Here is a 13,485-nt window from a genome sequence, read left to right on the forward strand (position 1 = left end):
GAGTATAATTAACAACACTGAGTTATGGGTGTAATTGTGGTTGAAAGGGAAAGTTTAGAGTCATATATGTCACTAGAAGGAAAGCTAGAAGTTAAAACATAGGACTTTATAACACAGTGAATCTTGTGGTAGACGATGACTATGATTGACAATTCAAATGTTAAAAAGCTCTTTCATGAACTAGAACAAATGTGCATCACTACTCAAGGAGCTGACAGTAGAGTGGTATAAGGGGGAAAATGCCCCTATCATAAGTATGGACCATAGTTCAAAGCAATATCCTAATATTCTTTCATCAGCAGTAACAAATGTACCACACAATGCTAGGGATCAAAAATTGGGGGAGATAAGGGGTATGGTATGTCTTGTTCTTTTTCTTTTTGGAGTAATGTTATAAAATTGATTGTGGTGATAAATATACAACCATGTGATGATACTGTGAGTCACTGATTGTATACTTTGGATGGATTGCATGATGTATGAGTATATCTCAAAAAAACCAAAAACCATTATTCACAGGAAGACTATCTACTTAGAACATCAAAGAATCTATGAAGAAATGTATTAGAATATAATTTAACAAGGTGGACAGATAAAAAAAACAATTACAATTACAGTTCTAAAAATACACTTTTATATTAGTGATGAAAATTTTATAATTAAAATAAATCTAATAAGGTCTGCAATCCCTTTAAGGAGAAAATTAGAAAGCTCGTTTGAAAGACATTAAAGATATGTGAAATAATAAATCTTATGCATGGAATAGACTTACTACCAAAAATAATTCTCTGCAAATCAATTTATAAATTTAATCTAGCTCCAATCAAAATTCTTATTTTGGTTGACCAAGATGGTGACACAAGATGCTCCAGTGTGCTTTCTCCACAGAACTTTGAACAACCAGCAAACAATTGCAGATTATCTTCTGGAAAACAGTTAAAGTGTTATAGAAGCTGGACCAAGGCCAATTCAAGAAAGCACAGCTTTAAAATGGTAAGAGAAGCTAGTCCCTCCACCACTCTTTCTCTGATGCAGTGTGGCATCAGTCTGCAATCCAATTGTGGGTCCTTGGCCCTGATCCAGAGGGAGAAGAGCAGCCCCAATCCATTGGGTGGAAAAGACTGAACCAGGAAACATACCTCTGATCACCCTCCCAGTACTTGCCCTGCCAGCAGATGCAGTTTAGGAATGACCAAGGCAGTGTAAGAAACAATTAAGTCAAAGTTGCCTGGGGCAAAGGCTCACCTACCTTAAATTATACAATAGAGAAACTTGGAGGAGGAGAAAGTCTATTTCAAAAGGAGTAGAAGGGGCAACTGAAGTCCTGTAAATGGAGGAATTCCTAGGGCCAGGAGTGAACACAAGCCCTAGAAAAGATACATGTTCAAAAAATGAAATGACCTTGCACTTCACATTTACCTCAGGATGTTGTTCTTGACAAGAGGGTTAAACTCTGAAAAAGACCGCCAGAAGAAGCAGAGCTGATTTGCAAAGATTGTGAAATGTGTTTATTGTATTGGCTTGGTTGTTTTTGCTAGTTTCTGGCACCCAATGAAATCTCTTGACATATCATTAGCTGGAATCAACCTTAGGACAGACATCTACTGACTAAGTACCAGAGTTAACACTTTAAAATATTAAAATGTATACTGTGCAACAGAAGATTGCAAGACAAACAAAGAAACAGGAAATGATGACACATCCAAAGGAACGAGATAAAAATCCTGAAACCATAGATGAAGACCAGGCTTGATACATACCAAATGAAGGCATTTTAAAAACAATCCTCAAAATGCTCTAGGAGATCAAAGAAAACACAGAGAAAGAACTCCAGGGTAGCTGAAAAGCAATGGATAAACACAATAAAGAGAAAGCACTGGCATTCAAGACCACAATAGATGGAATGAAAATTCCCTAGAATGTTTCAACAGCATATTGGAGATGGCAGAAGAATGAATAAGTGAGCTCAAAGACAAGACAACTGAAATGATTCAGGCTGAGAAACAGAAAGTTTGTTTTAAAAGCAAACGGAGCCCAAGAGGCCTGTGGGACACCATTAAGCATACCAATATATGTATTATGGGAGTCCCCAAAGGAGAAGGGAAAAGGGCAGAAGGAATATTCAAAGAAAGAGTGGTCAAAAAAACTCCTCAAATTTAATGAAAGACATGAATATGCACATTCAAGAATCCCAACAAACCCCAAGAAGAATAAACTCAAAGAGAACCATGCCTAGACATAAAATAGTCAGAATGCCAAACACCAAGGACAAAGAGAGAGTTCTGAAAGCTGCAAGATAAAAGCAGCGTGTTATATACAAGGGAGCCTATAAAATTAAGTCTCTATTTGTCATTAAAAACCATGGAGTCACGAAGGCAGTGGGATGAAATATTTAAAGTGCTGAAAGAAAACAATTGCCAACCCCAAATTTTATATACTTTATTTTGAAAGACTTTCTTTCAAATACAAGGAAAAGATGAAGACATTCCCAGATAAATACAAGCTGAAGGGGTTTATCACCTGTTCTATAAGCAATTCTAAAGGAAGTTCTTCAGACTGAAAGGAAAGTACACCATACAGTGGATCAAAGCAACTTAAAGATATAAAGAACTCCAGTAAAACCTGCCTTTACACAAAACTCTTAGAAGAAAACATAGGGGAAGGCTTTCAAGACCTGGGGTTTAGCAGCGATTTCTCAGACATGATGCCAAAAGCAGGAGCAACAAAAGAAAAAAATAAGTAACATAATCTTCATCAAAATTTAAAACTTTTGTTCATCAAAGGAAATTATCAAGAAAGTGAAAAGACAAGCATTCTCATCTTTTATGATTGAACTTTTATTGGCTTTTTAAGTGAGCGTATGCATACTCTTTATAACAAATCCTGCAATAGAGCTATATAAAGAAGCTAATATTCTCCACCAATGCTATCCCCTTTAGATAAGAGATTGAGTCGATGAGTGCAAACTTTCATGAATCAGTATTCTACAAATATATTTATCTTTTCCACCTATTTTTTATTCCCCCCAAAAGTGGGATTAATTCTGTATCAAGGGTTTACAAACAATGGCCCACAGGTATGCCACCTGCTTTTGTAAATAAATTTTTATTGGAGCACAACCACACCTGTTTTTTATATATGGTTTTTATTCAGAAATGGTAGGATTGTACAGTTGCAACATAAACTATAAGGCTCAGAAAGCTGTAAATAGTTAACATCTAGCCTTGTATAAACAAAGTTTGTTGACCTCTGATTCACATTGCCTTTTCCAAATAACAACATAACAGCCGTAAACCTTCCTCCAGATCAGTAGAGGTAGATCTCAATCATTCTTTTAATATCTACACATTGGATTCTATCATATGGTTATGCTATAACTTCTAATCATTCTTCCATAGAATGATTGGGTTGGATGCTTCCAAGTTTTTGCCACTGCAAGCAGTATTGTATGCATGTATTCCCACCCCCATACATGTATCCTTATATTCTGGAGGGGGAGGGGCCTCTATTTTGGTGGGAAAGATTTGGAGAAGCTCAATCACTAGGATAAAGCATGGGTGGTGCAGCATCAAGTCACCTTGTGGTTTGAAACCAACATGTATGTCATAAACATACTCTCCAATTCAGCATCCTGATATTTGGTGATTTTTTTTAATTCAATTTTTTTTTCACTCTATGCTCCCATTTTTTTAATTACAGCAATTGTAAATTAACATAAAAATTATGCAAAAAACACAGAGTTTCTATATACCCCCCACATACACACAGTCATTATTAACATTTTGCATTAGTGGGGTACATTCATTACAACTGATCAAACAATATTTTTATATTATTAACTATAATCCATAGTTTACATTAGGGTTCATTTTTGTGTTGTACAGTTCTATGGGTTTTTACATTTTTATTCTGGTAACATATGTGCAACTTAAAGTCTCTCATTTTAAACACTTTCAAATATACAATTGGAAAGTATTACCAAAACTCTTCCATCAGGGCAGGCCATGGTGACTCAGCAGGCAAGAATGCTCGCCTGCCATGCCAGAGGACCCGGGATCAATTCCCGGCACCTGTCCATGTAAAAAAAAAGATCCTCTTCCATCACTCCAATTAGAAACTCTGTACAAATTAAGCATTAGTTCCCCACTCCCCACCCCCCTCCCTGCCCTTGGTAATCTATATTCCTGCTTTCTGACCCTGTGAATTTGCATATCACTTATGGAAATGAATGTTGATTGTAAAATTTATTTTCAAGGGCAAAGTGACAAACATAGAAAAGACATTCCAAAAGAAGAACGATGAGAACATATCTTTCTAATAGCAAGATTTATTGTAAAGCTATAACGATTTAACCATATGGGAAGAAACACTGCAAAGTATCATATAGAACAATCCTCAGGGTTCCCCAGAACCAGAGCTAGCTCCCATAACCACCAGTAGGAGTGGTAAACCTAACACAAAAGGTATTGCCTCCGTAGTGGAGCCAAATTCCCCCCGTATAGGCTGTTTGGTCTCACCTAACAATGCTTAAAGTGAGAATTTAAAAGGATCAAAGTAATTTAACTTCATTCCAGAGCAAAACTCAGAACATTAAGGGAATTTAAAAAAATAGATAAATCCAGGACTTAATAACATAAAATTGACAATGTCTGAAATGCAATTGTAAATTTTTTTTTGGTGGGGGCAAGGGCAGGTACTGGGAATTGAACCTGGGTCTCTGGCATGGCAGGTGAGAATCCTGCCACTGAGCCACCATTGTACCACCCTGCAATTGTAAATTAATAAGCATACAAAAATTCAGGGGGGAAATAAAATTATGGAAATAATTATTATAAAATAAAATTAATCAATAGAAACAAAAGTTACATAGATAAAATTAGTGGATAAGGATAAGGACATCAAAACAGCTACTATAAATATATACCATATGTTCAAAATGATGAAGAAAAGCATATACAAAATGAGAAATATGAAATATATTGAAAAGACTCAAATCGAACTTGGAGAGATGAAAAATACAATGTAAGATTAAATATACATGGGATGGCAAGCAACAGCTTTGATGAATCTTCAAGGAAGTATGCTGGTAAAAGAAAGTTAGTCCCCAAAAATTATTGTGTGACTTACTTTACATAATGTTTTGAAATGACAAAATTTTAGAAATGGAGGACAGATTATTGATTGTCAGGAGTTAGAGCCTGGAGATGGGAGAAAGGTGAGTGTGCTTATGAAAGGACATGAGAGATCCTTGTGGTGTTGAAATCTTCAGAATATTGACTATGCTGTTGGATGTATTAAACTGCACAAGTGATAAAACAGTGTTGAATGTAACACACACACGAGAACAAGTAACACTGACGATATCTAAGAAATATGAGTGGGTTATATTAATGTCAAAATCTTGGTTTTGATATGATAATTTTGCAAATGTTACCATTGGAGAAAACTGGGAAAAGTGTTCAAAGGGTCTCTCTGTATTATTTCTTACAACTGCAAATAATTCTATAAATTATATCAATAAAATTCCCTATCAAAAACATGCACTGCAGGGCAGTGTGACAGTGCCTCAGTGGCAGAATTCTCACCTGTCATGCTGGAGACTCAGGTTCAATTCCTGGTGCCTGCCCGTGCAAAAAAGAAAGAGAAAAAAAAAAGCATGCACTGTATTGGATTAACCGCACAATACACTCTACAGAAAATAAGATTAGTGAACTTTGAATGCAAACATGTAAAAACGTTCCAAAATTAACTACAGAGAGATAAATGACTTTTAAAACCTGAACAAAGTACCAGTTAGCTGTGGGCCTACTTCAAGACACCTAACTACATTTTAGTGGAGTTCCCAAAAACAGCAGTGGTAAATGGGGGGGCAGAATAAATATGTTAAGAAATAATGACCATGGAGTTCTAAGAAGATGGTGGAATAGGATAAGTTGAGTTCACCCCTGCTCCAAGGAACAGTTAGAGAAGGGACTGGAGGGCTATGTAAGAATAAAATTAAGTTTAGCTTTCACACAAGATGGCCCAGAATGAGAGAAACAAAACTCACTAAACAAAGGGAAAGGAGGGAGGCTCTGACACAACCCTAGAATCAGCACTGAATCCTTAACTCGGGTAAAAACAAGCTTAAATAAGTAACGGCCAGGGTCACTGAGATGTAAAGCGTAATCAAACATGGAAACCTTTGGCAGGAAATCTGAATTAGTTAGACTATCCAGATAAGCTGTAACCTCTGGAGTATCCAATCAGCAGAGAACCAGGGGAGAGCCCTGCATGCTAAGTTTAGGGAATAACTACTACTGCTTTTGGTTGCTTGGTGCGCCAGCCACCACATTTAGTTGGGCACCCGTTCTTGCAAGATCATGAGTAAATTATTTTCTTCTCCACAATCAGGTGAGCATATATTCTCTTTCAGGTATGACTTTCTTCCTAACCATTGTGGGGGCTCATCTGGGATCTGAGTCTGTGGAGGAGGATGCCCGGTGAGGATGAATGGAAGATGCCCCCTGCTGATGAAGTGGTCTCAGGCTTCACCATTGGGGGTCCACTTCCAACAGCCAAGAGGACCCAAGACTGGATGCTTGGATTCGCCCACTGAAACAGGAAAAGGGGAAGGAAAATCTGCTTCACAGTGATCAGTAACTCTGTGCATGGACCAAGGTAAGAAAAGGAACTATTAATTATTGCCTTGATGGTTGGGAAAAATTCCGATGAGCCTGGAGTTGGGTAAGCAAGTGTGGAGTCTCAATCCATGGTCCCCTTCTCCTGTGAGGGAAAGGGCCAGAGTCAGACAAAGCAAAACCATTGTGAGACAAAGGAATCCAAGCAAGACCCAGAAGGGTGACAGAGGCAGTTAGCTGGCTGGGAAAGAAGGGAAAGGGATACCTGTAGATTCTCCCGGGAACATTCCCCTGGATAGTCCATAAGGAGAATGTTAGAACACCGGACTGATGGTGATTGGACCAAGGAAAAGGACAAAAAGAAAATGATTAAATATTGTTGTTACATTTGGGCAAAAGAAAGCATTGTGCCACCTGATGCATTCAGGCTAGAATATAGGTCAGATGAGGATTGATTCTGTAGTGACCTTGTACTTTATGTTAATGGAAAGAAGCCCTTCTCCAAAGCGGAGTCTGAGTATGCTATGTGTTAGCTAGCAGGAGGAGGGACCACTATTTATCCCATAAAAGTTAAAACTTCAGACCCAGAGACTAAACCTTTAGAAACTAAAGCCTGGGACCCTTTGCTGAGCCTTCCCCTACTCTGTGTTCCCCACCCCCAGGGCAGGGACTGTTGGGCCCTGAAGGTCCAGTGGCACCAACCTGTCTCCCCCTCAGGGAGCTGGAGGGGCAGTCAGGGCCACCCCTGATAACCCACCAACAACTGAGGAAGGACGTGGGACTATGTAAGAAAGAGATACACATTTCTGGGGGCTCCTGAGGAAAACAAGAGTGAAAGAACATAGAAATGTTGCCTCCTTATACCCTCTGAGAGAAGCACCTATTGGGCAGGGGAAATTGGTTATATACCTTTTCCAAACTTATGTCCACCCTAAATATTCTCTTTATGAGGGAAGAAAAGGGAATGGTGAGAAGGGCAGTTATGGGAAAAATGGAAGAGGCAGTACCCACCCAGACAAGGGGTAATGGCCACAGAGCAGAAATTCCCCAATGTAAATTTCAATTGGAATACATTGATCAGGAAGCCAGGGCACAAATGAGGGATCCTAGAGACCTCGTTATACAAGGGTTATACTTGTATAATGGTTATACTTGTATAAGGGTTATACAAGGGTTATACTTGGCTGTACCCAAATCTCAGAGCTTAAATAAGGCCTTTAAGGAGGCTCAAGAAAAACATGAGACTCCCACTGCTCACCTCCAAAGGTTGAGGGACCAGGTGAGGAAATGCTCAGGGATGGACCCAGGTAGTCCTGTGGCTCAAGGATGTGAAGGGTCTTGGCCTGACATTCAGAAAAAAGATCCAAAAAAATAGATGGGTGGATGGATAAGCCACCAGGAGAGTTATTAAGAATCTCAGAAAGTGTGAGAAAGGAAGAGGAAAAGCAGAAGCAACAAGCTAAAGTCATGTTGAGCCTGGCTGACCACATGGTCAAGAAAAGTCTAGAAATAAAGCAGGGAGGAGACAAGCAGAGGTGAAATAGAGAAACAGCCTGGGCCAAAGGGAATAAAGACATGAGGAGGGCACAGGACTCTGCAGAGTGCTATTACTTGGGATACCTGGTCATGCATTCATGTATTTCAAAAGGGAGTGCCCAAGTCTAAAGAAAGTCGGGTGATGCCCTTGATGAGTGTTGAGGATTATGAGGGTTAGAGGCTCTTTGTCTCAAGAGCCCACCGGGAGCCTTTAGCAAATCTGAAGGTGGGTCCATATCAGGAAATGGCATTTTCAGTAGACACCAGGGCAGCTCAATCTTCTATGATCCACATTCCAAAGGGGATCAAACTCCCCAGTAGCTCCCTCACAGTTTTGGGGGTAAAATGGGAAAGATTTAAAGTCCCCATTTTCAAACCTACTAAAGCTGTTGGGAAGATAACCAAATTATAAGCCCCCTGCTGCACATTCCAGAAGCTGGGAGTAACTTGTTGGGAAGGGACCTGATAGTACCCGTGGAATTGGCTGAGGGGCACGATCCAAGACTACTACATAGAAAGCCAGTGAGAGTGTTGTGGGATCTGTATAAAAAGAACCACTGCCAGTCAGGACTGAGAGGGATGGCAAAGGGACACAACGGAGGAAAAATAGCTTCAGAGGCGAAACTGTGGAAGCTCAAGTCTAGAGTCAAGAAGCCTCAGGCCAGGAAAGCTGACACACCTGAGCAAGTAGAGAGGGTGAGTTTGCCCCAAAGCAGAGGATGAGCCTTCCACCTCATTGCAGTGGAAGAGTAGTGCCCTTGGAGAGGGTGGAGCATATTCCTTGGGGATTAGGGAGATCCTGGCTGCCATTACCTTTAGGTTTTGAGCATGTGCCCTGGAGATGGCAGAGAGCCTGGGTGCAGCCCTAAAGCTTGGAGAGGGTGGAACTGAGAAAAAGGTGGTCTCCCAATGTCCCCCAACTTGCATTTGGAGAGAGGCAGGCTGCTGCTTAGGCCCTTGGAAAAGGTGGGATTGCTTTCTAAAGCCCCAAAGATAAATGACTCTCAGACTTTGAAATCTAATGGAATTTGCCCTGCAGGTTTTCGTAACTGTATGGGTCCGGTGACCCCTGTGTTCCAATTTCTCCCTATGGAAATAGAAATATGTATCTTATGATTCTACATCCTTTGTATATTGGCAGAAAATAATTTGAATTTTACAGGTACAGAGCCAGAGGAGAATTTTGCCTTAGAACAGACCATGCCAATAGCTAAATTTGCAAAGGACCACTTCCTTAAGAATTATGTACCAGCTTTGTCTTCTACTCTGTTACCCCTCAGGTACCTTGGGTTCCTATCCCTGACCCTATCTCTTGAATTTGCTGTCCATCAACACCAACCTGGCAGTTGGGTCCTCATCAAATTGTGGAATGAGTCCAAACTCCAACCGACCTGGAAAAGACCTTATTAAGTACTGTTGACAACTGAGATAGCTGTCCAGACGACAGAGAAAGGTTGGGCTCATTACAACTGAGTGAAAGGACCAGTACCTAGGCTGGATGATATGTACCCAAACAGCGGTCTGATTCCTGAGAAGTAAATCCAATTTGAGGCCCTTTAAAAATTACATTAAAGAGACTATAGTTGGGAAGATAGAAGGGGTATTTGGATTTTGAGTTTGGATTCTGTATTTTAATTTCACATAGCTAATAGTGACCCTGATCAGAGAGTCTTACCAAGGAAGATAGATGAGGAATTTAAAGTTCAATTTGAAAATGAAAATAATTATACTAGCTGTCATGTTCAAATTTGGGACGCAATAAGTCCCATCAGATTGGTGGTGAATATAACTGAAGGTTTAGAGTCCCAAACTATACAGTTTGATGCTTGCCAAGAAACAATATACTGCAGAGACTTAATAAATCAATGGCAATTGAGTGGGAAACCAAGTACTTGTGTCCAGAACCAGCAGGGTGGTGTAACAGTTGAGCCTCTCCATGCCCCTCCATGCCCCTCCATTTGGAAATGGGGGTGCCGGGCTGTTTGCACTAGTTGGACGGTCTCTGGTTCTCTGAGTCTCAGTTCTTCAGCTTTTGCAGCCAGGGCTTCCCTATGTGGTGTAGGAGACCATCCCAGGTCACCTACACCCTGGATTTGCTGTCCTTGTCACCTGTCAGAAAGTCATACCTGAAAGAGAATAAGCATTCACCCAATTGTGGAGAAGAAAAGAATTTATTCGCCATCTTGCAAGAATGGGCACCGAATCAAATGTGGTGGCTGGCGCACCGAGCAACTGAAAGCAGTAGCATTTATTCCCTAAGCCCAGCATGCAGGGCCCTCCCCTGTTTCTCTGCTGACTGGATAGCCAGTCTGGATAGTCTAACTAATTCAAGTTTCCCACCAAAGTTCCCCGCTTTTAATTACGCTTTGCATTTCAGTGACCCTGGCGGTTACTTATTTAAACTTGTTTTTACCTATAAAAGGATTAGGTGCCAATTCTAGGCTTGCTTCAGAGGTTCTCTGCTTTCCCTACCTGCAAGACTGTTCTGAGCTGTCTTGCAGCCCTTTGCTTAGTGAGTTCTTTCTCTTGTCCTGCGCCATCTTGTGTGAGAGCTAAACTTAATTTTATTCTTACAAATCCCCCCATCTTTCTTTTGGAACCCTTTTAGTTTTCACATTTTAGTCTTTTTTCTAACTTGGTAAGAGCCTTTTCACATTCTGCATCCCAAGGATCTTCCTCTTTAAGGGGTGCAGATTGTTTTGTCTGCACTGAATAGGTATTTGCTTGGTTAAGGCAGACTCGATGAGTCTCTGGGCACGTGAGATAGTGCAGCACCCAAGTGCTGTGAGTACTCCAGTTATGATGATTAAAGGAGTTAGCATGGGCAGTGCCATCCCTTTCCATTTCCCAAACCAACTTTCTAACCATCCCATGAGGGGGTTATCAATGACTGATTTTTTTACAAATTCTGCAGATAACACCATTAGGCCTTGTAAAGTTTTGGTGAGAGTTCCATCAGGGGCTGTATTATTGCGGATAAATGTACAACTACCTCCGACCACAACACAAACGCCTCCCTTTTCAGCTAGCGTCATGTCCAGGGCCATCCTAGTCTCCCTTTGCTGATCCACATTGTTGTTAATGATGACTTACCAGAAGAATAAGGACGACTCATATCCTGCAGCTACTTGATTTCTAGCCTTAAACTCATCCGGGATTCCCTGTGGCACCCCTATACTGTCTAAATAAATTCAATTGTCAAAGAAACCAAGTAAGCGTTTTATCTTTTTTTTTTTCTTTTTCCTTGGGTTAGAACTTCCTTCTCCTTTTCAAATGCCAGGGTGAATGGGATGGCTAATTGAACCAGAGCACGGGTCCCCTCCCACTTCTTAGGTAATATTGGTCTGAGGATGCTGTTTCCACAATACCACCAGAGGCCTGCTCAGGGTATGGTTAAATGGGAGAAATTGCCAGTACTATCTTTAGTCATTTCCATTCTCAGGGACACGAGGCCATAGTCTCAAGATCCTGGAGCCCTTCTCCCCATCTACAGAGACAGGCAGAGTGATTTCCTAGACCAAGGCGGGAAGCCAGTACGACCTTGACTTTTCTGCCCTTGCTAGAGAGGAAAGAGAGGACAACATACTATAATTTTCACCTTCTGAAAAGGGGCACCATGCATTTTTTAAACCCTTTCATGTTTCTCCATACCCATTGGAAAGGACATGGTAAGAGCAGTGAGTTAGCATGTTGCACAAGCATAACAGCTGCTTTTGTCTAGACTCTGGACTGTATGTTTAATCCATTCCACTCAGGCAGTTGTATCTCCCTACCTTGTCTCTATTTCTATGGTTTGCTTCAAATTTTCTGCCTTGATCACCTTGACAACTTTGGGTCTGTATCTGGGAACCAACCTCCAGCTGGGTCTCCTTTGGTGCTATTGAAGAGTTAACTGGAGAGGGCATTGTTGGTGTTGGGGAGAAGACTTGTACCCTGAACCTTCCTAGAGGGTCTTTTCCAGTGAGGTCCGCCTCCCTCCCATATATTCTATCAACTACTATGGCATCTCTGCTGCCACCCCCTGCTGGATGTTTGTCTGCTTTTTAGATGGTTATCACCACTGGTCACACTTAAGATTTTTGCAATTTGGTGGGGATTTTCCTTTATAAAAGGTTATTTTATCCTTCAAGTCTGTGAAATTAATCCCGTGTTCACCGTCCGCCCTTGAAACTGGGACTGAACTCAGTCATCCACCCCACTACTGCACGCCCAGCAATCCCACCACGACACACCTCACCCCCCAGCATTTCCCATCCCACATCCCACCCTGATGCTGCATGGGTGCCCCAGCCTGACCCGCCTCTACCACACAGGCCCACAGGCCCGCCCCGCCCTTCTGGAGACCCATGCAGCCGTGCACAGGCCCTCAAAACCCACTTCCCTCTCCCTGTCCCCTGAAAGTGGTCGCCTGCACATCTACCTTCATACCTGGACCACACCCGCCCCCAGCCCACACAGTCACGCAACCCCACCCCACCCCCTCAGCTCTGCACACATGTTCATCAGTATAAGGACCTCCCAAATACGCACGCACACACGCCAGCACCCAAGCCACGCCCCCCAGTGCATCCGGTCCACACCTGCCCCGCAGCCCAAGCAGGTGCAAACCCAGCTGGCCGCCTCTGAGCTCTGCACTTGCACACCAGGGCTCTGCCCCCTAGACTCGCACACACCGGGACTCCAGGCCACAGACCCACGCACACTCACAGCCACAGCCTCCCCACCTCAACCCCCCTGCACCCCAAGCCTCTCACATGTGCACACCCTTGCCCCACACCCTGGCACAAGCGCCCTGGTCCCACCCCTGGCAGATGCTCACATGTGCATCTGTGCTAAGTAGGCCCCCCATACACACCTACCTCTGCCCCAAACCCCCCACACACACACCTGCCCACCTGCACACCTGCACCAAAGAGCCCTGTCCACCAGACATCACCCACCCCTGGCCCACGTCCTGCAACCCCCATAACCTGTGCCCTGTCCCTACACACTCACACATCCACATCCCAGCCCCCCTGAACCCCTCCACCTGCTCAAGGACACACTCCTGCCCTGCCCCCCCATGCCATGACCTCTACTTCTGTGCCACCTCTCCATACCCTGATACCAATGAGTGCCACGCACCACGCGCCCGTCTACATCCTGCCTGTGCACCAGCCCCCATATGTCCATCCAGCTCCGCCTCCACCTCCCGCTGACCCTCCCTCTTTGTCCCCCACTCCGCCCTGCTCCTGTGCACCAAGGCCTGCCTCAGCTCCACCCCACCCCCATGGCTCCCAAACCACACCTCCGCAACCCACGCCACACTCCCCAGGCTCACAGGCACCAG

At 42.7% G+C, this 13,485-nt stretch overlaps 1 long non-coding RNA gene across 1 annotated transcript; it reads right to left on the reverse strand.

Moving 5' to 3' along the window:
* Positions 1 to 6,654: 6,654 nt before the first annotated feature.
* On the reverse strand, positions 6,655 to 12,636 carry LOC143662346 (uncharacterized). The gene is made up of 2 exons (XR_013165299.1): positions 9,496 to 12,636; positions 6,655 to 7,963 (listed from the first exon to the last, which is right to left on the reverse strand). It is a non-coding gene; the product is annotated as an uncharacterized LOC143662346 (long non-coding RNA).
* Between the last annotated feature and the right edge of the window lie 849 nt (positions 12,637 to 13,485).

Source organism: Tamandua tetradactyla, chromosome 18 (genome assembly GCF_023851605.1).
Source record: "Tamandua tetradactyla isolate mTamTet1 chromosome 18, mTamTet1.pri, whole genome shotgun sequence".
Taxonomy (NCBI): Eukaryota; Metazoa; Chordata; class Mammalia; order Pilosa; family Myrmecophagidae; genus Tamandua; species Tamandua tetradactyla.